This window comes from Lepidothrix coronata, unplaced genomic scaffold, assembly GCF_001604755.1.
Source record: "Lepidothrix coronata isolate B3197 unplaced genomic scaffold, Lepidothrix_coronata-1.0 Scaffold94, whole genome shotgun sequence".
Classification (NCBI taxonomy): domain Eukaryota; kingdom Metazoa; phylum Chordata; class Aves; order Passeriformes; family Pipridae; genus Lepidothrix; species Lepidothrix coronata.
Window position 1 is genome coordinate 598,965 of NW_016690274.1, and position 27,247 is coordinate 626,211.

Here is a 27,247-nt window from a genome sequence, read left to right on the forward strand (position 1 = left end):
AAATAACTCTTGTTGCATAATGAATTTTAACTAAAGTAGTCCTGCATATGCATATGATTTTATAGGATTTTTCAAGACATTAATGTTTTCCAAGAAGTTTCAGATCCTAGGGTTAGATGAGTACATAGAAAATTCTGCTTGACAATACCTCTAATCATTCTTTTTGTAGAGAAGCACTTCAAAATGAAAAATAAGAAATTAACACAACAAAAGGAATATTAAAAAAGTCAAATTTGGGGAGGGGAGGTTGTTTGCTTTTTTTTTTTTTTAAGTCTTGATTGTGGCTTTTCATTAGATCTGGCTGGCAAATGTACTAAAAGTGGTAAATGGCAATATTAGCAGCTTATTACAGTATCATTAAATTAACTAAAAGAAATACTGGGGTATAAAAGCTAGATGAAGTCTGTCCAACATGTGTTGCTTACACCAGCACGCACCGCCTAAACAGAGTGATGCAGAAATACTGCAAGCTGCTGCAAAGCTATTTGCCTGAAGCAGAGTGAACAATGAGAACAAGTTCAACATCTGCCAGGGTGTCCAACCGCTCACAACCATTTTTCTGGTCAGAAGGGGCATTGTTTAAGTTGACAGGTTCCTAATGGTCTGAATTATTTAGCAATTCTCAAAAGACTCTTTCTACTCGTTAGAGAGGAAAATGTGAACCACCCCAATCAGCTCCCCGGGAGCCGATCATGCTAATTGAGGAGAACATCACAATGTGTCCCATTTTAATCACATGAGTTAAGTAGGTAAGAGGTTTCTATTATCCCCACCATACAACAAAAGATGGAGGGCGCCAGGTTCCACAAATATAAGCACCACGATACATCATCTCCACATTTTTTAAAAAACCTCAGTTTGAACAAAGAGGATATGTCTTGCTGATGAGAACTACACCTACCAAACTAAGTAGAGAAGTAAATTACATTAAAGAGAAAGTCGAAACACACAGTTTGAAGCCTGAGTGCTAAGTGAGCAACAGTAAGCATCTCAACATATGGTAAGTTAGTGGGAGGTAAAATAGTTATTTATTGATTTTTTCCTTCTCATCTGCCATATGATAGATGACAGGTATAAACAAACTACTGTAGCACAGCACAGAAGTTACAGGCAAAAGACACTCATACCTAAAGAGCCAGATCGTTCAAACATGTTCCCATTTCTTATACACATAGAAATGAAGGCAAATGCTGCTAGTAACAGCAGCTTTACTTATGATGGATTATTTTTCAGTCGCTTAACAGCAACCAAACATGCTCTGCAGGAGTAATTATCTCACCTAATACTAGCCTTCCTCATTGTGGGAAAAAGTGCAGCAGTCTTACAATCAACAGGACTGTCTTATTTTCTTCACAGCATTAGGTGATCTCTAAAATCTGGAATCTCTTCAAAACCCTAAGATCTGAACAGAGCTTCTCACGTAAATTTTGGAAGGAATGTTACTGCAGTAATTAAGAATGCCTTCAATAGACCTCTTTCACCAAAACACAGACCATGTGTGCAAAGAAAGAGATTTACAAATACATTCAAAGGCTATAAGGGAAGACATGTAAATATTTGGTAGAGTACCATACGGAACACAACAATCAGGAATTGCCAATTTGATGGAAGGACAAATGGAAGGAGAACACTTCCAAATTAATATTATTACTTCTGTGTCTCAGCAACCACAATATGAATAAGAAACTGCAAAATTAATTACCTTAACGCATATAATAGGAGTTCAGAAAATTTCTTTCTTATTCTTTAAAAAGATGTCACAAGGATAAGTCTTTCAGTTAACATGATCAAAAAGTAAGCCACCAGTTTACTTACAAAATCTTTATTTTGTCATCTGCGTGTAAACGTTTCCAGAAGCAGAAGATTAAGTCAGCGAGCTAAATGAAAAATCATAAAATATTTTGCCGGCATGACATTGTAATTAAATAACTAAAAGCCCCAAAAAAGCAAAGAGGCAACATGATGCTGGCCTATTCAGCCATAAAATTAATTTCCAATAACCACATTTCAGTATGCAGCTTAGATCATACGTAGCATTTTCCTATTTGAGAGCGTGCAAGATGGATTGTTACAGTCTCAATTGTCCCATACACAGGCAAACAACATGTAAGGAATGATTAAATCAGCAAGATTCCCCCACTGAGCCTCCTACACATGCTTACGCTCAGGCAAAGGAGAGGTGGGGTCTCTCCCAAGAAACAAAAGCATAGGATTATGCGAGAAGCCTAAGACCATCTGCACAAAGTCATGTGGCCAGGGATTTCCTCTTTCCCTTGCTGTGTACTGGGCATCCTTTCCCACTTCCAGTCTGAGCTGCGTGGTGGTCAGCAGAGCCGGACTTAATTCCCAGCTCAGGGACAAAAGAATCAGGGACCAGGGTTTTCTGGGGCCCTCTTTGCCCATACTTACTGCCTTCAAAGCTAAGCCACTTAAGGATGTAATCCTTAATACCCCCATGTGCAGAAGTTCATAATGTCTGGGTCATTGTAAAATTCTGCATACCTTGGTCCTAGCCCAGTCCCTTTTGCATTCCTGAGAGTGAAGTCAGCCAGGCACAGTCACCCTATTTTCATCCATCTTCCAAGCACAGAGCAGGGGCCTTTTCCCTGCAACTGTGAAGCCTGCAGGAAAGACACAAGCCTTTCTCCATGTGTATCCCAGTTTTAGGTGAATTAACAAGCAGAGCATCAGCATTTTGTGTTTTCTATTTTCTCTAATTAATTTAAGTTCCTTTCTCCTTGTCTGAGGTAGAGACATCACGGAAGTAAAAAATGTTCTTGACCTCAACAGGACATCTTGTTACGTTATGGCAGAGAACTCTTTCCTCTTTCCCGGCATCTGAGAAGGGGGTTACAACTAATGTTCCTGTTGGTTTAGTTTTTCCATGAGGCCCAAGGGGGAATTCTGTAGCATTTTTCCAAATATAACAAAACATTAACTCTATTTGCAGTAAAGGCAACTCACAGAGCAATGTTTGGATGCTCTTTGACTTCAGTATCCCTAAGCAACTTGCTGCAGCAGATCCATTTTTCTGAAGTGCTCATTGCTCCCTAAACAACACTCATGCCTGTGTGAACAGTCTGCTCTATGGCAGTGATTTCTGAGTCCTGCCTGCTCTCTCCCTCCTTATCAAGCTGCTTTTTCAGCTCCCTGAAATATTATTGCTGACATAATCACATTGCCCAGACAGAGCCCAAACCAAGCCAACTGCTGAATTCTCTGGGGCTTTGGATCAGGTCAAAAGCAGTGAAAGTACCCAGAGGATGAAGGCACTGCTTTTCATTTCAGAATGGTCCTTAGAATATGCCTAACTTTAGGTATTTTATTCTTGACTTTATGGTAGGCTGGCAAGGTACACTGAGACAACATATTAAGACAAGCTTAAATTCAGATTATTGCATCTTTATTATCTCAAATTTGCAGAAAAAATAAATAAAAAATAAAATCAAGAAAATTTTACATTAAGCAAACTATCGTTATGTTTAACTCTGCTAAATACAGAAAAAGAATACTCTGTTCACCCGAGACACTCACTATATACTGAGTTTATCAGTTTTGCAATATGAGACACTCTGCAACGTCTTCTTGCAGGCTGTGTTTGTGAAATGCAAGATGACCTCAGGACCACCCCCAGGAAATCCTTAACTCCTCATCTACTCATCACTACTCATCAAAAATATTAAGTAGTCATTACCTTCCAGGTCCAATCAAACCTTGTTAAATATCCTCCAGAGATGTATATAAATTGGTCAACCTTCCAATGCAAGATTCATGTCTGGACTTAGATTTTGAATAATATTCAAAAACTAGGAATGTCTGGATCTCAAGGTTTTGAGTCTGGAATAAATCAAATCTACAGTCTAGTTTGCAGTTCAGCTCTACATTTTCGAAGTGATTCCAGTGTAATATTTTAATCTGGTCAAATTGCTACTTTTAGTGAGTGGGGGTAGTTGAAAAAGTTTCAAAAATCACGTGTTTGATAAAATTCTTTTCTTGAAATGTGAGATTTGGGGGGGGGAAGTCCATATAAAAATCTGCAACATTTTCTGGCAACTTACCATTTTTCAACAACAAACTACTATGGATGATAACTATGAAACTGATAAATGAACACACACACAGAGAAACACATGTAGAGCACCTCATTTTCCATGCGGTGGTCTGTATTTACGATGTTAAGATAAACTGTCACTGCTCAATGTCCCTGACAGGCAACAAGCCTTCTCTAGTGGGGACACTTGTTAGGGCCACCAGCATTTGAAGAACTGAGCAAAACTACAATAGTGTGGCAACAGTACAGTGCTTTTAATAAACTAGGTCAGTTTCAGTTATAAAGTTTGTAGCTGTTACAGCAAAAAAGCTTAACACCTCAACATGAACAAAAGTGAAAACTCAGCAGTGACCCTTGTAGAATTGCAAACATTTTTGAGTTTGTCCCTTGTTACTTTGCCAAGGTGCACGCAAATAAATGATTTAAACTATGAGCAATTACATTACTAGTAAATGAGAACAGTCAATTAATCAATGGTCATACCTCACTGTAAAAAAAAGTTCTTCTGGATTTTCAGAGGGAACCTCCTGTGGCTTCTGTTTGTGCCCATTGCCTCTGGTCCTGACACCAGGCACCACTGAAAAGAGTCTGACTCCATCTTCTTTGCATCTTCCCTTCAGGTATTTCTACACATTAAGGAGATCTCCCTAAGTCTTCTCTTCTCCAGACTGAACCATCCCAGCTCTCAGCTTTTCCTCATCCAAGACGTGTTCCAGTCCCTTCATCATCTTTGTGGCCCTTCATCAGACTCTCCCCAGTACCTCTATCTCTCTTTTGTACTGAGGAGCCTAAATGTGGACACAGTATTCCAGGTATGGCCTCACCAGAGTTTAGAGATAGAGGGAAGCAGGAGGACTGCTTGTCTGGTGTTCTGGGGTTTTTTTTGTTGGGGGTTTTTTGTGGGTTTTTTTTTGCTACTATTGCTTAAAAAAACTGTTACTGCAGAAGAGGTGAGGTTCAGAAGTATTCACAGAAACCTGCAAGCAAAGAAAGGGAACCAGAAACTCATCTTCACACTTTCTGGCAGCAGAGGCTGAGAAGCCCTTAAGCCAAATGCCTATGACCATTTGCTAGCCACAGGCCTATGGGAAAATGGAGATGCCAGTAAGCCCCACAGCAGGAGTCTGACTAGAGCCTTCTGGCCAAGAGCTGTGCTGCAAAGCTCCCCTCCAGGCCAAAGCCCCTCTGCCTTGATATGGAGAAAAGCCTATTGTTACTGCGAACCAAAGCTAGTACATGTAGCTCGCTGGCTTACCAACATCTGGTGCCCTTTTTCATGTCTGCTTTCTACAGGTTTCTGTATGGCCATTATAGATGATGGATGAAAGAAAGCAGCTACTCTATTTACATGTAGCTCATTCTTCGGCAGTAACAGGCAAAATATCTTTCTCTCCTTGGCTCTGAAATACAAGAAGTTATGAACAAACACAAATGGATGCATGTGTATTTGCTAAGGACAGAATTACAGATCAAACTTTTTCCTCTGAAGAAATCCATCTCCCTTTGAAGTACTGTCTACAGAAGACTATCTCTTATTCTGCAAGTGCAGGCTGAGCATCAAATTTAACCTGTCATAGTATGTAGCACTGTTCCCCTGCTTCGTATTAGCATAAATGAATGCACAAGAGAAAAGGATCGTGAAAGATGTTCCCTGTTTTAATCAGTTTTTGTTCAAGAATGGAGTGGAAACAGCAGATCTGGCCATGCCGCTGTCATTTATTCTTATTGGTTGAGAAAATAAGAAAAAGTTATAATCAAGCTTGTCTCAAGTATGATCATCAGGGAGAGTAGTCTTTTGAAAATACTGTGTTAAATAAAAACCTGAGTTCAGAGCACATACTCAGAGGATGGCATTTCTGGCAAGTGTACAACATGGACTAAGAAACACACACTGTGTCATTACTCTGTGAAACAGAATTTCTGATGACCCCAAAAGTACCATTTACTAACCAGGAAATGCAATTTCCCTGGAGAAAAGCACTGTGTGGCTTTTCTGCTATGCACAGATTTGTATTTAGAACTATTAATTTTTCCTTTCTTTCTGTATTATTGCATTTTTCATACTACACCAAGCTTTATGTAGGTACTCTTCAGAAGCCAATAAACAGCAACTTTCTTCCTGTGCTTGGCTTGTACCGCTCAGCCATTGTATTGCTTTTTCCTCTCCCATCCCTGGGGACTAGAAGCACCAGGTCCTTTCACTTTCCCTTATAATACAAGCTTCTCTCAGTATTGTTTTTTGTGTTTCATATGGCTATTTTGTACTCTATGAGGTGATGTAGCCATTTAGGATCCAAACGAGGTGAGAGATGAAACAGTAACTTTATCCTGCAGGCTTCAGGTCAACAGCAGAACTGAGGGTTAAGACAGCAAAAAGATAAACTTATTCTCAGAAAAACTAAATGCAAAGTTCAAGAATTCATGTTTGCTAAGTCTAAACCATGAGGTCATATGTAAGATTTTCATTTTAAATGAATATTATGTTATTCTTAAAAAAACTAAAATCACTTTTGTTGTATTTTAAAGCAAATTGGCTGTTAAAATCTACAAGTCCACCTGTAGGACAGACAACCATAACAATGCCAGATTGTCATCTTTACATCAGGAGTAACTTCAATTAAATCTATGCAATTATTCTGAAGCAAAGGAAACGCTGGAGAAAAGGACAACCAAGCTGTTTTGCTGAGTTTCATTCAGCTATTTCATAGAGTTTCATCTGTTTCTCCACTTTCTCTGTATATTAGATGAAGCAACCCTGGAACACAGGGGAGCTGAGAAATGTGTTTCAAGAACACATGGAAGATTTCATGTAAGTTGGCTACATTATTTACCACCACCACACCTATTTCCTTCCAAAAAGATGGTCACACCAGATTTTTCTGAAGACAATGAAGGCTAAGTGAAGAGATGGACTAATAGGTCTCCTTTGTCTTTGCTAGAACACTATTTTCAAGCTGACTCTGTCCTCTTAGAAAAGACAGTGTAAAGCTGACAAGTGGGAAAACAAAACCAAAACATTTCACTCACAGAATAATAATTCAGCATGATCTTCATGAACTGAACAAATTGAAATTGTGGCAACCCCCAACTCATCCCAGAAAATCCCACAACAGATGACAAAAGTATCGAAATTGTCTCATTTTCCCACTAAAAATGCCTGAAACCAGATGGGGTTCCCCAAAGACATATGGTCCTACTTACATTAAAGTAAAATTCAGATCTGATCATTTTAACCCCCCATAGCTAATCCTATTTGCCTAACCAAGAGTTAAAATAAGTAGCACAGTTCTCCTTCCTCTGCTGGTTCACTGGGAGGCATCTACTCTGCTTTTTTCTGCTTTAAGCACTCAAGAAAAGTAGCTCTTAAGGGCCACAAGACATTACCCTATAGATCCTATAACTTACATATTCTTCCTTCTTCAGCTTTTGGGAGGAAAGTTCTCCATTTTGCTTTCCCTTCTGAAGCTGTTCCTTAAGAGAAGGTATCCCTGGGTTTGGGGGTAGTTTGTTTTTTGTTTTGGTTTGTTCATTTGTTTGTTTTGCAAAAGCCATATCTGCAAGTTTTACTTACACCATCAGCAGATGGAAGAGGAAACCTGCATCTACAGTAACACAGGTCATTAATCAGTCCATAAAATTGTTGTCAAGACCTGGACAAAATTCATGGACTGCTCAGTGTTCATTAAGTTTTCAACAAACATCTGTAGAGTGTGGGGCAGGGGGACTCCAGAGCACTTAAGACAATTTTGCCAAGATTATATTACTAAAAAATCCAAAAAACAACACCTCTGGTGTTCAGACCACATATCTTAGTGTACCTCCTTTTTATTTACTTTAAAAACATCTTCTGCCTAGCAAATTTTAACCTTTTTAGTCAGCTCTGTCCTCAAATACTCATCAAATATTCATCACTCATCACTTGCTCCTTTTCTTCCACAATAAATTCCTCTTTGGCCAACATCATGTGGCTTCCAGGTATCATTTAGTTGTCTCCATACTTATAATTTCTCTTTTCATAAGGGGCTGGAGGCTAGGACTTCTCCTAGTGTCTATGTATAGTGGGACTGGAAGGCTAGGGCTCTGCAGATTTCTAGCTTCTCTCCCCACTGGCAGCAGCCTGATTAGGTGGTGTGGAAGGGGCTAGGAAGGAGGGTAACAGAACCACACTTCCACGTATCTTTTGAACTAACTTCTGCCAGCTCAGTTAAATAACTACAAATTTTTTTAAACTTTCTCTGTTCCCCTCTTTTAGCCACCACATTAAAGGCATTCTGGCCAACAAAATAAAATGAATATATCGTTTATCCATTTTATATATAACTCAAATCTCAAAAAAAAAAAAAAAAACACAAAAACACAGAACTTGACTCAACTAACAGATTAGGAAGCCATGAAAACGTCAGATGTAAACGTATACACAAAAGTGCCAAATAACAATTTGCTAAAATTAGGTCAAATGTTTAAATAGGAATGATTCCTTATAATGTAACTTACTGATATAAGAAAAAAGAAAAAGACAACTATGATGACTGCTTCTCAGTTGCAAAACAAAATTTTGCATGGTAACTAACCATGGAGAAACAGCCCAGCTCTAGGAGGATAATTTGTACCCAGTACAAACTTAGCTTAACACACTCACTACTACCATACATAAGTGACCCTTAGCATGGCAGCACAAATCACTCTAAACCCTCCCATGTTGATGAAGCCCAGTTTCCACAAATGTACAGGATTTTGGACACAGAAAAAGCCTGCAGTCAGACACACCAGACACTGGTCTGTTTTTGTCCTATCCTAAACCAGTTCACATTTAAAACTCTGGTTTACCACCAGGGAGGTAAGTGGGTTTGTTTCCTTTGCCCTCCCTTCCCACTTCCCTCCCAGGCCACACATGAAGGTAATGAGAATGCATAATAGGAATCAGACCAAATGCCATTTACTGCTTCGTGCTCATACAATAGCTGCACTCAGATGAGGGCCTCTTTGCACGGGCATGGCATGAGGAGGCAACTCCAAAACTCTCCTTTTCCAAGGCTGTTCCTCTCACAAAGCAGTTATATGCAATGCCATTTAACTCTGAACAATCTTGTATCCACCTTAAGACTAACACTTATTTTTGTCATTGCTCCAGACCAGAATAAACCCAATTTTGAAAAGAGAAGGAAAGACTGCACACAAGCCCCCCAAGGGCAGGGTACAGTCCCTTTATATCTTTTCATACAGCAAGGGATGTAATCAATTTGTGGCACTGTTACTCGCAAATTAACTTTCTAGATGAAAAAAATTTTCACAATGAAGCTAACTACTCAACTACAGATGAGATACCACAGCAGCAGAGAAAAGAACATTCAAGGGCTCCATCTTAAAACCCTAGGTACCAATTCCATTTACAGTGAAGCATGTACACCAGCATTTACACAACAATGAACCTGCCAGAACTAAGGAAATAAAAATATCATTATTCCAAGTAAAAATTAACCAAAATTGCTGAGCATAATTGCCCTTCATCCATGTATAGCTTTTGGAGCAAAGCATTTGAGCTGCAAGGTCTGCAAATAGAGACTGTAAGCAAGGCCAGTCAGCAGCTGGGCTCTGCATTTGCTGGGAAGACAATGTTTCAGGCTCATCAAGCCTGAAACATCAAACCAGCAGATGGAGTCTGAAGAAATTCAAGGTCATTGAGGGAAATGCTTTTGTCCTGGCCCTGAGATAAATCAAGGCAGTGCTGTTTCAGTACAGTGATAGTTGAAAAGCAGATTGGGGTGTTAAGGAAAAGCAGAAGATCAATCCTACTGCCTCCTGCTGCTGGATTCCAGCTGCTTGCTGAAGGGAGGACTTTATATATTCACCATAAAGGAACAATGTTTCCTCAAAGAAATACTTAATTCTAAAGGTCACTCTGCTTCCTAATGTAAACAATCCAAATTGCAAACCAGCACCAAAAGGCATGCCAGTATTTCACACAGGAAATGTTACTGAGATCAACTGCTGACTTTAATTTAAAAAAAAAAACAGACCGCTTAAGGACTGATATCTGTTTGTTGGTCTGCCCTCTTGGGTCCTTGAATCCACTTGATTATGTCCAAGGAAAAGTCTTTTAAGGACACTTGAAAATATACTGGCACATACTTCACGATGGAAAGTTATTCTTTCGCTCTTCATTCCTCTGACAGACAATCCCAGGAAGCCGCAACTCTTGAGATCTCTTGATCAGCTTCTCCTGTAATCACAGTCAGGCAGCAAAGTCAAAAAGGAAACAGTAGCTATAAAACAATTTTTAACACTACTTCCGATTTTTTTTCTTCAAGAGTTACATTATACAGAAGACTAAAGAAAGTGTGTACACTTTCTTACAAAAGGGAAGCATTTATCCACTTGTATTTCAAAGTATGTTCTTCCTTTTTTGCTTTAATGCTTTTTTCCTTCCAGCAAGCAAGGAGAAGAGACAAAAAAAAAATAGAAATAAGTGATATATTGTGATCCCAGACAGCATCCTGTCCTGGTTTGCATCAACAGTGTCATGAAATAAAAAATGACACAATGTGCAATAGTTCTCCCAGCTTTGAAAAACATGTGTTAGGGTGGTGCATACACTGCAGAATACTGCAGCCAGAGTACACAACTGGAGCACTCAGGTTTCTATTTGTGAAAAATCTCAGAAAAGCATTTCAAGCACAAGTTTAACTTTTAACACATCTTTATCCTACTGATGTCCTGTACCTTGAACTAGTGCTTGATTTTTTTTATTTTCTTTTATATTCCTAAAGGTGAAATCCCAGCTAGACCAAAATTAGCATGAGGTCACTTCCTGCAAAGCCAGGATTTCACTTCCGCCTTTGAATTTTCTTCAGATTAGCCTGGGAGAAACTGTGTGCCCAGAGTTGCAAGATTATTAGGTAACTGGTACAAAACCTGTGCCCTCTCTGTGTACCTCTGCCTGAGTCTCCGTGAAAAGGCTGGATTATGCAGGGAGAGCAAAGGCAATGAGAAGTCCAAGGGACATTAGCTAAAGCCTAGAACTGCACAAAGTAATGATAAGCAGGTTTTTGTCAACTTTGTTTGTAAGGTTCTTCTCCCCCCCTTTTTTTCCCCCCCAATTGGGAAGTTGCATGAAAATCCTTCAAGAGAAGAGTGCAGAATCTACCAGAATGAACTGGTCCCTCTTCCTCATCCTCTCCAAGCAATGTCCCAAACATTGCAGAAGTCAGTATAAATCAACAAATTTCACTTTTGAAAAACATTTGATTGTGGGTTTTTTGTTGTTTTGTTCTGTTTGTTTTTTTTTTCTTTCTAACTATTCCAACTTGCTGCTGCAGCAGCCAGCACACACGGGTTCTTCTTGTTCTCAACAATGGTAATCTTGATGTGGTTTTCCTTACTGATGTCTGAGGAGGACCAGGAGACAGCAGAGGTAATTGGACTATCACTTAACAAGTCCACGCCTGCAGAATCCCTTACTTTGATATGCATAAATTTATCTTACATGTTATTTCTGCATTATGCAGCCATTAAGTGGAACTTGGACGAGCTGCAAACTGGGCAGGAACCAGGGAGAATGGAAATGATAAGGGTGCTCCAGATGATTTTTGCAAGGCTGCAAAAGTATCAGGAAACTCAGAGCTCGTGCACATGGGGTGTGGGTGACTGAGAGGAGGCAATAGCTTTAAGTTCCTCTCCATCCTGCCCAATAAATCTGTGTCTAACAGATCCCCACAGGCCTGTATATCATCTTCTTTTTCTTTAATTAGGAGACCAGCTGCAACTCCTTGGCCAGAGCCCAGCCAAGCTTCCCATGCTCTGTCCATAAACTTCTCCAACAAATAGTGCTAAGAAGCAAAAAACTGAATAGAAAATTTAGCATGTGACAAACTATTCCGTGTGTGACCTCTGTACCAGGCAACCTGCAAATCTACATCAGGCTGACTTTCTGCATGACAAGAAAAAAAAATGGATTTGGACAGTCTATGAACTTTATTTCCCACTCAGCCTTTCCCCTTTTGCCATCTCTCCACACATTATCTACCATTTCTGCACAATCTAAATGAACAACAAGCACAGATTCCAAAATAAGTGTGTTCCATCTACAGCAGGATAGTTCTTCGTTTAATTCTGATGAAGATGCAGCTAGTTAAATATTTACTGGAGGGGAGCATATTGTCCCAGAGAATATTTCTGAGAACTTAATCCCAGAAGCAGGTGAGGCCAGTGTCACAACTCACTTCTGTCCAATATATCCAAGATAATGAAATACAGCTTCTTTCAACTCTTCCCTTTCTCTTTCCTCCAAGAAAAAATTTACTCTTTCAGAAATTTGCTGGATAAATTGAGACTTGCCACTGCAAAAAGCTAAAAATCAAGAGCAAATCCAAATGGTACATCCCAGTCTGCTACCAGTGAACTTTGGAACAGAGAAACTGCTGTCATGTGTATCTTCCACCTGCTGTTCCTCCTCTTTCCCTCAGAACACTCCATTTAAAATAAAATAAAAAATCTGAAAAATAAATAAATAATCAAACCCCAGAATTATTCACCAGCAGGCACTGAATTTCTGTACTATATAGGGCCTCTGAGGTGCAGATTTGATTAAAGCTTGTGAGCTCAAGTTACCCTCGAAGCTTGGTACCCTTTGAATTTTTTTCTTTCAGAGGAAAGGTAAGGAACAAGGGGCTGCTTCCACTGCCTGGAAACCTCCCCAGCCTGACCACTGCCACTTCCATGCTCTGCTCTAGTAGGGAGAAACTAAGATGTATCCATCCAAGTCTATGCTCTTTGGAAAGCAACAGTGGGGATGCTTCCAAATCCATTTCAAAGCTTATTTCAGAGTAAGTCTATATAGTTTCCAAGAGAAGTTGCATATTTCATTATCAACTTAACTCTGAAAATACCAGACAGTGCTGAAGTAGCTTTTTAGCAGCACAGTAAGCTGGCAGTGCAAACAGGAATGGCTGAAATCATCACTCCCTCCTGCTCTCATTCTGAGTCCCACATCCCATTTCCTCACTCTATCTTCATGTATTCACCAGGGAGCAGCGCTCAATATTAAATGCAGGGCCTCTTCAAACACAACCAGATGGATAACAATGGGTCATTCTTTAAGTATATCTTGAGAAGATCATTCAGAAGAGATGAAAGGACAGTGGAAGAAAAAAACCCCACGTGTAATAAACAACCTTCGATTCACCTTAGCCTTTCAAGTTAGTGATCAGACAGCACTGCTAGTTTTTGTATGGGATACACTGGGGGAAGATCATGCTCTACACTCCCACAGACTGGTTTGATGCTCTGCTGCTACAGCGGTAGCCTCAGTAGCCAGAATGAGTTAAAGGAAAAAATAAAAGAAAGGACTGCTGAGAATGACAAGTCTCTCAAGATGGTAGAGAGCATCTTAGGCTGTTATCAAATAAAGTGCACTTAAAAACAGTCCGTGCTATGATGCTTTGTTCTCTCCTATAACAAGATATGCCAGGTTACAATTTTGCTGCTGACAGAAAATATTGGTAAAGGGTCTTTCTACATTTCTTTACAGCAGCTTTAACCTCCCGCCAAAGCACAGCAGGATGGTGAAATAGTGTTGCTGTGCTCCTCTGGTAGGCGCATACTCTGCACTGGGGCACAGGAGTAAGTGAGGGTATGGGCAGGCTGGACTGGAGTCTCCAGCTCCTGGACCCCTTGAGCACCTGGATGGGGAATGGCTGTGTGTCAAAGCTGGAACCTGCTGGAACCATTGCAAATGTGCCAAGAGGGAAGGCCGTCATGTCAAACCAGCAGCAAGACCAGCTGCCTGGCAGGAGCACATTCACATGGAAGGAGAGGGTGAAGAGGTAGATGGATGGTGACATGGAGCTGCATGGTGTGTCACAGTAATGTCGTCCTATCACCACCATCCCACGTGCACCAAGGGTCCATGAGCATGACTGTACAAAGACACCAGCTCCTGGTCTTTCTTGCAAACCCTTAATTCATTATGCAACTCTGACCCTCCTAAGCTGTGCACAGGCATAGCAGATAACAGCACAGAACATTAACAAGAGCAGGTCCCTGGGGTGAGATTAGTCTCCACCTATGCCTTAGAGGATATCGGTCCCATCCAAAATTTCCCTAAAGTAGTTAGTTGAGGACTTCGGTAATTAATTTGGTTCGCTGCTCAGACTCTCCTTTGCTCCCAGTTATTCATCACTGTCCTGTCTAATTCACCATAAAGGAATTCCTGAGGAACTGCCCTGCTGTCAGGAAGGCTCTGTTTATTCAAAGGAAAGACCAAAAGTGCCAATAATTGAATGATTTCACTTGGCACAGACTGCTTAATTTAAATTTTTTTAGCAGAGCAACAACTTTGTAGGGGGGGGAGGGAAAGAAGAAATTAAAAACAAGCTCTGAAGCTGAGAGACCCTACATAGTAACTACCATACTTTACTGTGGACTCATCAGCGTTCCTGCAGAAAACAAACTTAGCAGCAAGAGGAGCAGCTGTGAGTTCGATACCGCTGGTCAACTTTCGCTTTACAGTTTATACCATGTTCCTGGAGTGCTGGGGATGACCAGTGGAGAAACTGGTTCCTGTCCACATCTTTTGATTAAACTTCTGCTATTTTCCCTTATTTTCAAATTCTAAAGTGGGTCCCTTCCTGTCACAAAATGTCTGAAATATATTGGCTGATACTGGCAGAATACAAATTATTATAAAAACAACACATGCATTGAGAATCATACTGTCTTTTTAATGTATTATAATAGTATAATGATATTTCCTTTCCTCAGCATTTTCTACCCTACTGAAAGAAACCACTCTACACTTCAAAAACATCAGCTGCTATAAGACAAACAAACTGTTGATGCTTGGAAATGGTATCAGGACTCAATATTTGCAGAGCTGAGATATAAGATGTTTAATAGAGTTTTCATTGCTCTGTTTGGGTAATTTCTGTTTAACCTTTTTATTTTCCCCTTAGCAATTCAGAAAAGGAGAGTGATAGGCCAAAGCTGTAGCAGATCCCGAGAAAGAAAGGTGCACATTTAGAGTATTTCAACCCTGATCCAGTGATTACAGTACAAACTTAGCATTTTATTTCCCAAAACATAACACAGGACAATATGAGACTGAAAGTGAGTAAGAGGACATTTGACAGAAAGCCAGGGATAAATTGGAAGCATAGTCCACAAGTTTTGCAGCATAATGATCTCTCTCTGATAATATCTTCCTCTTTTCTTTCAAAGTCACATATAGACACAAATAGATACTCCTCTACCACAGCCACTTGGCTTTCTTATATCACCAAGTTTAGCATTTGTCACTAGTCACATCTCTAAAAAAGCACCACTGTAATTGTCCTTTTCAAGAAATCCTTCCACAACATGTTGTTCCTGGTCTGTACCATGTACTTAATGTCAGAGATGCAAAATAATGTTTTCTAAATTATTTCTATGAAAGCTTCACACTCTATCAATTAAAGCAGGAAATAGAATGTTAAAGAAAAAGCCCACATTCAGAATTTCCATAAAACCTTTGCTATTAATACACCCAGATTCACTCCATGCTGTGTTTATGATTAGAATCCTTTGCGGAAACATTGGCTGGTTAATAATCATCTACATCTGTCACAATATCCCATTTATGCCTCAGCCTACATCCTTCCATTGTTTTATTAGCTACCTTCAACAAATGATTGTCAGAATTATTTCCTCTTTGTTTGCAAGAACAATCTGAGGATGAAAGAGAAGAAAATAAAAGCGAAAAGGTGACTCTGACTTGTAGTATAATTGGGATTGCAAATAAAGATTTTAAAAGGTCTTGCATGTTGTTCCACCAGTAAAGCAGAGTGTTTATTAAGTACAATTTACAGCCTAGACCACCCCCTGAGTTTTTAAGGGTCTGACTGACCAACCCCAGGTGGTTCTCCCTTTCTCAGGGTTCATCCCAGGAGCAAAGCCCTGAGACTCTGGTGGCAGAGGGCACAGCTGTGTCACCCTGAGACCAAGCAGCACTGTCAGCTGCATCCCCAGGGGCTGGCAGGGACCTGAGGCAGCAGACCCCTAATCAAACCTCTGTCCAGGGCTATTTATATATAATCCATGACACCACAACTATTGAGCCTGCAACAGGGACCAAGCCCAGAAAGCTCTGCAGATGTTTGCAGGTAAACGCACAGCTTGTTTCAGTACTTTCATGACCAGTCTCACCAAATCCTCTGTTCTGCTGGATTCTTAGAGGGAGAAAAAAAAAAAAACTAGACATCTCCATTTTTCCACAGGTTGAAATAAATTGGTGGGACAAAAATGTAGTCTGTTACTTTGACATGAAAAAAAGGGAGAGAAAAGGACAACGTATATTTTGTAGGCAACAGAGACCTAGGATCACATCTATAGCCAGGACAGTTTCCAGATTGATTTGCCCCATTGCAATCCTCATTTTATTATTTTAAATGCCACACACTACCAATTTCCTATCAGAGGTAACGTGGCCTTCTCTGATCACCCAGGAGCCTGGGGACTGTCCTGATGGGCTGAGAAAATCCCAGGAAGTCTGAAGGGGAGCATGTAGGCACAATGCTACACGGCCTTCACCTGAAGTCCTCTCACAGTCTTTGCAAGGACAAAATCCACTCACGCCTATCCTGCAGATACCCCTCCTCCCCACCTCATGGAGGTGTTGGTTCTCATCCCGCTGATGTCCTCAGGAGGGAAGCAACTGAAGCACACTGCTTTAAAGCAAATCTGGCTGATGGGTAATGTTACCCACCACAAAATGCTATAAGAGAACAATTAGTGCTGCTGAGAGCTATTGAATAGCCATAACAGAGGTAACCTTACCAGTGTTAGATGTCTTCCTTTAAACAGCCAGATTGCAGAGTTAATCAGAGGCAAAACACATTCCCAGCTGCCAGGTGAGAAGCAGAGGGAAAACAGTCCTTAAATATATACAACAGGTGTCTAAGGCTGATCCACAATCTTCTGGAAACTTGTTGTTGAAATTACTCAGCTGATCTACTAAAAAGACATTAAGAACAAGCAAATGCTGAAAGTAGCATCTCAGGCTGTTTGTCAGGCTAGCTTTTGATGACGCCTTCTGCATATTAAGGCATTTGGTGAACTCAAGAGCACTAAAAGAAAAGAAAACAATAACAGTGTCCAGAATATGAATCTGATCCTTCATTTGTGAGCAAGATGGTTCCACTCAAGCTGCCTCATGACTTGATTTGCCATTGGAAAAGGCAGGCTATACTTCAGTTAATTTTGCCTGAGTGCTTTAACTAATCAAGTCTTAAACACAAACATTTGACCAAGACAGAAGAAAGCATGACAACAAAATAGCATTGTTTTGCATGGTGTGGAGCAGGAGAAATATCTGTGAAGTGCAAATAATATATGAAAGAAGACAGCACATTCCGCACTGGGGGGGAAATTGCAATTTTCCCTGGCTGGTGTGGGATGCAGCCCACCCAGTCAAGCCTTGTGCTGAGCAGCAAAGGTGGTGGCATTACCTAATCCAAGGGTATTAAGAAGAACTAGTTCAACATGACTCAGAGTTCTTCCACGTAAGTGGGGCTAGAACAACACGCTGCCTGAAGCTGACTTCTGTGTAGGTACAAGGCAGGGAAACAGCACCCTGCTCATTGCCTACAAGGACCCAGCAGGGAAGGGCACATAGAATCAGTTGCACCTCAAGACCTTGGTGGCATATGCCCTACAACTGACACAGTGCTCACATGCTGCCCACAGGACCACACAGCTGAACTCCTCCAGCTACGTGCTCACTTCTTGCACAACGAGTCTGTGACAGCATCATCACAAGATACACTACTAAGAATAAAACTGTACCTTTTTGTCCATCCCTTAATTAAGTGCATTCAATTCCAGTTTCCATCAAAACTTAGATGTCTCTAACAAATGTTTCATGTTGTTCCCCACCCCTCCTCCTCTCTGTTCCTCTGCAGTTTAATTGAACAGCCCCACAGCAGGAGGAGCATGGTCCCCAGTAAAGAGGAGCCAGCTCAGCCCAATTCTAGGAACAGGGAACTACACAAGCAAGCCATGTCCAGACAGCAGACAGCAACCTCTGAGCCAAGGATGGTCACCAGCCAAACACCGGGTACAGTCACAGATACTTTTATATGAATACCCGAATGTAAGAGCTGGCTTTTGGAAAGGAAATCAGAAGCTGGTGCTGCAATGCAGACCTCCCCAGGCTGGGCCGAAAAGCAACATGGCCCCAGTAGCAGATGTCCAACTCCTGACTGTGGCAAAATGTGAGGGAGAAGCCTGTCAGATCACTCTGTGGCCAGAACCGCTCCTCTACACCCCTCTACCCCTCCAGCACTTCTGCACCCTGGGGATGACCCAGGCTTCCCTCCACACTGCACAAAAATGCCTTGGGAACTTCAGTAGAAAACAGTCAGACTGTGAGAAACAAGAGCAGGAGATTCACAGCCCCTACCAACCAGATATTGTGACTCTGAGCACCATAACTATATCATTTAATCCTGCTCTAGTATCTTATGAGGTAAGGAGAGAGGCAGGCACGTACTACAACAGTTAAAGCTATTACTTTGATCAGTCTTTCACAGAAGTAAACTATAAAGCCACAGCATTTATTCAGACTCATGATGTCCTTGTCAGTTTCCAAATAATCCAGTTCCGGCGGGCCCGCTCAAATACGCAGCTGCGGCAGGCAGCGGAGGCTGCCTTGCACACAACCACTTCTGTACAGGCGAACGAGAAAACAGCAGTGTCCTACAACAACCACCTAAATTCTGGGTTTAGATTAATTTCACTTTAAAGGACTTAAATTATTTGATAAACCGCAGTTACGGAAGTGGAAAACACAAATGAAACAACAAAGACTTTCTCAAAATCCTGCCTATGCAGGAAGCAGCTCCTGCCCTCAGACGCCAGATTCAATACCACTGTTTTGCACTTCTGATTACACTTAGCTTCTCCAACAGCAAATTGAACTGAATATTACTTAATCTATCTGGGAGGGGTTGTTAAGACAGTTTGATTAACAAGCAGCTCTAACAAGGCCAGCCACATAACTGGACAAGACCCTTTCTTCTGAACACAGTAGGTAAGCCCTTCTCTAAGAGCAGCATTAGCTCAATAGACATAACATATTCTGCAAATCAAAGATAATTCATATTATAACGCACACTGTGTTCACATTCATACTGTAATTCATCCCAAATATGTCTAACTACCATAGTTCATGCAGTCCATCAAGAGGCATCTCAGCAAAAGTGTGATTCACAACCTCACAAGAATGCTAGGGGAAGATTTTTGCTATCACTGTGAATGTTGATAATTGTTTTACTCCTGAGAATAACTTGCGGGAAGGATGTGCATAGTAATACTAGATGAGTTTTCTGCACATGAAAAAGGGAGAGATTTCCCCTTCTGAGTCCACCACAAATGCATGAACCTCCTGGATCAGTTCTAATCATCAGGCTCTTGCCACTATGTGCAGACTTATGTTTTCAGCTAATACGTTGACAAGCTGCTGTGGTCTGCAAAAAAAACCCAACTCATTGGAAGACTATACCTTCGAAATTTTCAAACTGGATAAAGAAAAAAAAACCTGTGTTAAACCAAAAGTTTTCATTAAACTCTACTGGTTAATCCCTATGAGAAGCACAGTGATAGATCACAAAGCAAAAACATATTAAGAAAATTCAAGCTTTTTTTTAGGAGGAAAAAAACAAAACCAGTACATCTTAGAACAAACATTTGTATGCTGTCCCTGTGTCAGACAAATGCTCTGCAGCCCTTCACACACCAGAACAATGGCTTCCAAAGTGACGGAAATGGCACCATCCAAGAATCTCAACAACATTAGTACAGCAGTATTTCCTGAAACCACCACAAGCCATAAACAACGATGGAGAAGTCAGCCTGAGATGCCATTTTAACTCCATCTGTGCAACAACTAAACAGTGCATGAGAGCCAGCATTCACTCCTACTCAGAGACAGCAGCTCTGCCACACAATCCAAACCTTGCCAAAGTGCTGCCTGGATGCCTGCTGAACAGCTCTTCTGCACTGGGCACCTCCACTAACAACCAAGGAGGGGGTGGGATTCATCTTCTCTAATCAGAGAAAACTTGGTACATTAGCTAGTACTCCAAGTTCACGCTGCAGTTAGTGGAATGACTCAGGCAATTTAGAGACTAACTCATCCCATTTTAAATAAGCTTCAGAGATAGCTGGGTGCTCATACTAGATGTTCTCTTCTGAGCAATCTTGCAGACAGAACATATGCATGCCTCCTCTCTTGCTCTTGCTATGAAAACACAAAATAAAATCTATTCTACGTGGCTGTTTCAGGTTCGTTTGGGGGGATTTTTGGTTTGTTTGGTTGGTTTGTTTGTTGGGTTTTTTTAATCCCAATAGCATACTCATTGACACTTTCAACTGCTACTTTTTCTGGAAATAAGCCCCTACTCTTCAGTTGCACATCTTGCAGTAATTGAAAAAAGAAGAGCACCAGCTAGGAATATCCTGTCTGCCTTGAAATAACTCTCCTACTTCCTTTTCCAAGAAGATAAGAAACATTTGCACATACAGGCATTACTACAAAAAAGCTACCTGTCTGTAAGGAAAAGCCTAATTGAAAATTCAAATAATTTCTACACTTCATGGACATAACCTGGTGTAGCAATTCAGGTAGGTAGGTTACAACCTGAGCAACGAGGGGGTGCTGTCGAGCTGTCCAAACTACATACAAGAGCTGTCTCTCATTAAGAGACAAATCTCACAGTTGCCTTTTTGTTCACCAAGTAATTAAAAAACACAAACTACACTACATATTGATTTTCTTTCCTGTGCTTCCTGTATTCTTTTTCTAGCTGTTCTTCTCCATCACCTCTCCTCTTCCCATCTTCCCTTATTCTCACATCAGCAACACAAATTTTATCTGCTAAACAACTCTACTCCCATTTCCCCTTACGCAGAAGTATCCCTTCTTCAACTCAAGGCTGCTTACCCCAGTCCCTGTAAGCTCTTCTGCTCCCTGTTCCTTCTCTGACTACAGCCTAATAATGAGTCCCCAAAATCCATCCAGTTATCCACAAGGCACCACGGCAGGTCAGGTCATGCCCCACTTGGTTCACCTGGAGTAGCTTTCTGCTGTGGGCACTGTTTTGAAGCTGGCTGCTCAGGAAGATGGGCAGGGAGCAGGGTTAGATCCCGGTGAAGGGGAGCTTCTCTGTCACACAGCCCTAGCCAAAGCACCCACCTAGCTCTCCCCACACCCTTATCTCACTGCGTCACTCACACAGCTTTTGTGACCTGGCCCCTTAGGATATGGGTAACACTGTCTGCTACCAATTTCTCATACAAGGGAGAACTGAGGATGTCCAAGTCCATGCCTGCGAGACAGACAGATGGCCATGCTGTCATCCTGCAGGTTTATGTGGGCTTTCTCCCACTCACATACTTGGACTTCCACGTTCCTCTGCCCACTCCTGCTAGTAGAAGCATCGACTTCTGTTACATTTCTTTATTCCACCTGTGCCGTGGCATCAGAACTACATTGGAGCGATCTTCGAACAGCTAGCTTTTCTTCCACTGTAACAGTTTATTAAAGAAAACAAAATACAGCAGTGAATATAAACTCTTTATTATGGAGACAACACTGATGCTCTGAAATCAGACAATAAATCAATATCAATTTTCCCCTTCAACACAAAGTTATTTTAGCTATCTGCCTCCACCATTCAGAAAGTCTCCTAGGCTAAATGTACTTGTGACACTCAAGTTGATGGGTTTTTGTCGCCCTGAAAATAGAGAGGACAAGTACAAACATGTCCTAACCACCAGCTGAGAGGAGCAGAGGGACTGCAGAGGTGATGCAAACCATCCTGCAACTGTGTCACACAGGAGAGCAGAGCAAGGTGCTGCCTGCCTGGCCCTGTCTGCACCCCTTGCACCAGACCCTTCTGCAATCACTTCAAAGACTTGAACTTGGGAGAAGGCCACAGTTAAGTCCCTTTCTAAGGACATTAAGAACAGCTCACTCAAAAGACAATTCATCATGTATTTGGGCACCCCACCTTCCAGAGAGGGTTATCTTCCCACCAGCCTCTCCAATAGGTGCTCCAGTGGATGCCAGCATCAGAGGGGCAAACCAGGGGGCTCCCTTTCCTGCAGATGCTCTAATGGCTCCTGGCTGCTATCTGGTGACCCAGGCAGATCCTGGCAGCAGCTGCAGCTGCCAACAGGAACCCCACCCCGGACCACTGCTGCTCCCTGACACACCCGGTATCGCACAGCCTGTCTCCAAATGCTCTATTATCTTAACCAAAAATGTCTGAATGTGTTTTCATGTGGAACCTCTATAGCAGCACAAGGTCCGAAAGCCCAGCTCTCCTTCTCGAAAGTGCAAGGCAGGAGATTTGATTTGTAGAAGTTGGGTATGGAAAACTAAGCCCCATCATCCAACTAAACAGTAACATAAGGTTTTGTAACTGCATCCGTCTATCATCTTCCTTACTTCAGCTAGCAATATTCCTACTGTGCATTTGCACGTTAGGTTGCTGAATTTAGGTGAAAAACTCCTCTGAACGCGTGACACATTCTTGATCTTTACCAGAAAAACAACAGCTCCATCCTGCATTTTTCACCGTGGTACAACTGTGAAGCAAAACGAAGTCACATTTTTCTATCTGGCTGAAAAGCATGCCCTACAAATAAGTCACAGAATAAAACATCATGATGGCAATAGGTATGGAAAAAAGTAGTGAGTTTTGAGAGTAGCTCAAACAGTTTCCTTAAATAAATGGCAATTCATTTATATTGTTTCTCCTCATGCAAATCATAATTTTTGTGTTGTTAGTTTTATTTTTTTTCTTTTAGAATATTTTTTTCAGCTATGCATGAAGGAAGTAGGAATGGCATTACAACTAAAAAGATGTAGCCACAAAACAGTATGAATCAGCAATTTTTAAACAAAAATAAAATATTAATTTGTTAAAATGATCAAACATAATAATTCTTTTATCAATATAATTGGAACTTTTACAGAATTATTTTGTTCAGTTACTTTTTTAAAAAGACAGACAATTTGAGGAAATTAAAAAGGAAAGACAAACCTATTTAGAAAAGAGAACAAAAAATGGAACGTAGAATATTCTTTCAGGCTGGTATAAAGAGATTTGGGATCAGCTGTTGGCCAGCCTCATCAAGAATATATAAGAAATAAATCAGCTTGATTTTCAGTGAGGAAACCTTTGTATAGATGCCAAGGAAAGCTTTCTAAGTAGAAGGAAGCTAAGGCCAAGCTACTTTAGGAACGTTACGTATACAAAAAAGGTAACATGGGAGGAACATTACATTATGATCCCTTACAATAATGCTAAAAGCCTCCAGTAACTGAATGTGCCAAAATGAAACAAAAAATTATTGTTGCAAGTGTCATCAGGCTGGATTAATTTTTACATGAAATAGGCAAAAAAATTAATTTCCAAATAAATAACACGGAGCTTAAAACTAATGGTTTTGAAACTTTTTAATAACGTATTTGCTTTAAAGTAGCCTTTTTGGATTTAGACATCATCCTGGGAAAAATCACAGTATAAATTTTCCATACACTCCTTGCAGAAGTGTTTGGAAGGAAAATCCACAAGCTGACAACACAGTTGTGCATTTATATAAGAACTGATCTTCACGACAAAGACAGTTTTTTGTACGACATATTTTTTTACATCTTGCCAAAAACTAAGCTACCACTTCACAGTGTAACACTCGCTCTTTTCTTTCCACAGTCTAGACAGAAGCAGTGACTCTATAACTAAGGTTTCCAAATCCTTTCAGTTATATAACCTCGGTATTAAAATTTCACAACATTTTAACTAACGAAGTGCTTCTGACCAGAACTGTTAATATCCCCAACTGCTTGTTGCAGGAGGCAACACTCAGCAACACAAATATATTGCCATCTGTGTCCCAGGAGGGCAAATTTTCCTCAAAGTTGTCAGCATTAGGAGGAAGAAGTCAAAAACAGCAGTAAGTGAGTGTTGACCCAGATCCCATTGATGGTGGTAAAATCCCCACAGCGTTTGGGGATGCCAAGACTTTGTCTAGCAAAATTATTACAATTTTCTGCTATCATAACTAGTTAAAAAAAACAGGCTGTTTATTGCAGAATGGCACCTGCTACTGCCTGGCCAAATACATTCAATCACTCACACAGGGCATACTATCATAATGAATGGAGGGTTTCAATTACAAACCCGTAAGTGCTGTGCTGAAGTGGTATCGTTATCCCCAGTCAAAGGCAGGGGGAAAGACAGGGAGAAGAGATGGATGCATGGACAAGAGGGCTTCTCCAGGCAGGATGATGGCCAAGGGGTGGATGGGGCTCAGCTATCCCAAGCACTATTGCTGCATCTTCTCCTATAGGCTGCACACTTAATCAGTAGGAAAGGATTTCACATGGTGCATAGTGTGTCAAAACACATGCAGAAAAGCAGCAGCTGGTAAAGCACCATATAGTGCTTAGTTCATCACATTCTGCAAGAACTTGGAAGGGGACACAGTGGGTCAAGGTCACTGGTCCATTTAGGAGAACAAGCCTTCAGTAGGGACCATCAGCAGCAGAAGCAAAGCAAGATCTGGGGGAATTACAGAAATACAGTAATCATGAAGTGGTCTATTAAAGATTAAAGCCTGTTTGCTTTTTTTTAAAACCAAACATTTTTTTAGAAAGAAAAAAAATTTTGGTCACACAATCTGTTTTATTCAGGAAATCAAAACAGATGATCAAAATGATCACTTCTGGCCTTGCAAGATATTAATTTTTTTAAAAAATTGTCATTCTCTCTGTTTTTCCCCATGAAGTCCAAAGAATTTAGGAAACCCAACCTTCACTTCCTGGATTTTACTATAAATCTTTCTTTACTGATTCTACAAAAGTCTTGGAAATCAAATATTTTTTCATTTCCAACTTCTATGAATAATCAAAACTTTGTTCAACATTATGGCTTTTATTCCAACACACATAAATAGCTTCTTGACTTGCTTAAAACCTGAAACCACTTTAATCAATCGGCTATACATAGTCTGGATAAATACTGAGTTTGAGATACTGGGTATACAGCCAATCCTGTGCTATTTGCTAATACTTTGATCTAATTTCACATTATTTTAAGAAGAAATTAAAAATATTCTGGTGAGGACAAAGGCAACAGTAAAGAAATTATAGCCTGGAAAAGCCAGAGAATATTTACATTAGCTAAAAATTCAACTTGTTCCAAAAGAATTCAAAAGACAGAAATACATATAGACTTATCCCAAAATGAGACACAAATATCCACAAATTTTTTATTTTGTTAATCCCAGAGAAATTCACTCTTGATTTTCCAGAAATCTACCACTCTATAAAGTATATTTAATAGCATTAGTAGACAGCACTACAGTCTCATTGTGTCTGTAAGGCACTGCTCCATTTTCTATGGAAACATTATAGCAGAGGTGATTTATGTCTGTGTAACAGAAAGGGCTATTCTGTAGAAATATCACAGGAAATGACACACAGGAAATAAACCAACACAGACATCTTACAATCATTTCCTAAGCTGTAGCACAGCAATCTGCTGAGCTCCTGAAACAACCCAGATGCTTCTGATGAAAGAATGAACAAGCACCAAAAAGGCTTCCCTCTCCCAGCACGGCTTCTGGGTCCTAAGAGGAGAAAAGGATGAAGAAGGCAACAAGCTATGGAATAGCTGGTTATTTGCCACCTGGAAATATTCTTTATTGGGTACTAACTGTTCAGTCCCATCACGGTTCATCTACGGTGGCTACGGACAAAGTGGGGGGACCTGCAGTGGCTGTGAAAACAAGAAAACTGAAGATTAATATGTGGTGAATGCCCAAGTGATGGCTGGGGGAAAGGTCAGATGGAAGAAAAGTCGCAGTAAGCCTCACGCCAAAGCTTTCCCGTCTCATAAGAATTAGACCTTTAAGCAGGTCCTGTAGAGATGGACAAGGGGTAATAGTTTTAACCTAAGGGACAATAGATTCAGACTAGATATAAGAAAGAAATTTCTTATGATGAGGGTGCTGAAACACTGGATTGCTCACAGAGGTGGTAGATGTCCCATGCCTGGAAGCATTCAAGGCCATGTTGGACAGAGCTCTGAGCAACTTGATCTAGTTGAGGATGTCTGTGCTCATCGCAGGTGACCTTTAAAGGCCCCTTGCAATCCAAGCATTTCCATCTTTCTATGATTCTATGAACTAACCCCCGCATCATTCACATAACATCCCGTTACCATGTGTTATTCTGCTCTAATGCTCAAAAGCATCTGTTCCCTTCCCACAAGCTCCTATTGTGTCAGGTAATGGACAGCACTGAAATTCAGTTCCTGTCCTCAAGTGCACTTTATTCAGGTTACAACAACGTATCAACAGATGCAAAGAAATAATTGTGCTTTAGCCAGGTTTGCGAATGTGCAACAAAAGACCGCATCCAGGAAACCAGATGAACTCAATAACATTTTAACATTAATTTTACTAAGGAATGCTAGGACATACCTCATGAGTGTTTAACTGAATGCACAGTATAGAGAACTGCTTTTCATCCAAGTAAATTTTACCAGTTAAATATAGCTAGAAAATGAAGAAATATCTCATCATACTATCGCATTATTGCTTAATATTCTACTAGTCCCACCCATGTTTCATACAACTCTTTAATGGAAAATAATATATATGAAAGTCACATATGCAGATCTCTATACAGTATATTAAAAACCACATCTGACATTGGTGTCCTAGGCTACAAACCAAAATGAGACATCTCTATACTATTATTTTCTATGGAAAAAAGAGTAGAAGTATTCTATACTAATTTGGATACACAGAGGTTTACACAAGCAGATTACACTGACACACACTTTATATGTAATATTTCTTGTAATTCTTTTCCTTATCCACTTGAGCTGAAACAGCAGGGCTGTTTCAAGACTGCAACCAGAAGAAGATCCATGTCATTCCATGACACTTTTTTTTTTAGACAGAAATTCTTTCCTCAAAAGATTTCATGTGATATTTTATCATTAAGTATATTGAAGTCATGTAGCTGGTGAAATACCTAGTAATACTTATTTTACTACTGTATAACTTAAAAGTCGAAAGATACTGTTAATTTTTGTCTTAAGTGAAAGTTAGTCTGCAAGTAAAAATGCCCTTTTGTGTAAGAAAAAA

The 27,247-nt window shown here is 40.5% G+C and overlaps 1 protein-coding gene across 7 annotated transcripts in view; it reads right to left on the reverse strand.

Annotated features, from left to right (window-relative positions):
- The window catches only part of TIAM2 (T-cell lymphoma invasion and metastasis 2), a 187,213-nt gene that overhangs the window by 107,314 nt on the left and 52,652 nt on the right, over positions 1–27,247 (reverse strand). For 5 of the 7 annotated variants that reach the window (XM_017822013.1, XM_017822018.1, XM_017822009.1 and 2 more), the window contains exon 3: positions 10,181–10,271. The exons of 1 other annotated variant lie outside the window; for it this stretch is intronic. The gene's annotated coding sequence lies outside the window, so the exon portion shown is untranslated. Of the gene's footprint in view, positions 1–2,502; positions 2,963–10,180; positions 10,272–27,247 lie in introns of those variants that run through there. One more of the 7 variants, XM_017822016.1, reaches the window with a different exon arrangement.